We start from the raw sequence: 472 nt of genomic DNA on the forward strand, positions 1-472 counted from the left end.
CCGCTGGTAAGCTGGTGCGATGAGGATAATTGAGGGGAGAGAAGGAGGAGGATGTGGAGGGGGAGGGGGATGGGAGAACGAGCCGAAAGACGTAGAGAAATTGGAAGAGATAGAGGAAAACGCGTAGGGAAGTGGATGAGAATGTGGAAGGAAAGGTAGGATGTGCAGACAGTGACACAACGATTGATGTGTCCAGTTTTCCCAATTTTTCTCTACCTCCTCCTCCTCGTCCATCATTACACCCTACCCTGCCTCTCCTCATCCTCCCCACCATCACGCTCTGCCCTGCCTCTCCTCCGTTCCCCCACTATAATTGTTCGCATTCGTATCAAATGCGTGTGTATGATGTTAATGGATACACATACACACACGCGCGCGCGCACACGCACACACGCGCACGCACGCACACGCGCACGCGCACGCGCACACACACACACACACACACACGCACGCACGCACGCACGCACGCACG

Source organism: Priapulus caudatus, unplaced genomic scaffold, assembly GCF_000485595.1.
Source record: "Priapulus caudatus unplaced genomic scaffold, Priapulus_caudatus-5.0.1 Scaffold135, whole genome shotgun sequence".
NCBI classification, from domain to species: domain Eukaryota; kingdom Metazoa; phylum Priapulida; class Priapulimorpha; order Priapulimorphida; family Priapulidae; genus Priapulus; species Priapulus caudatus.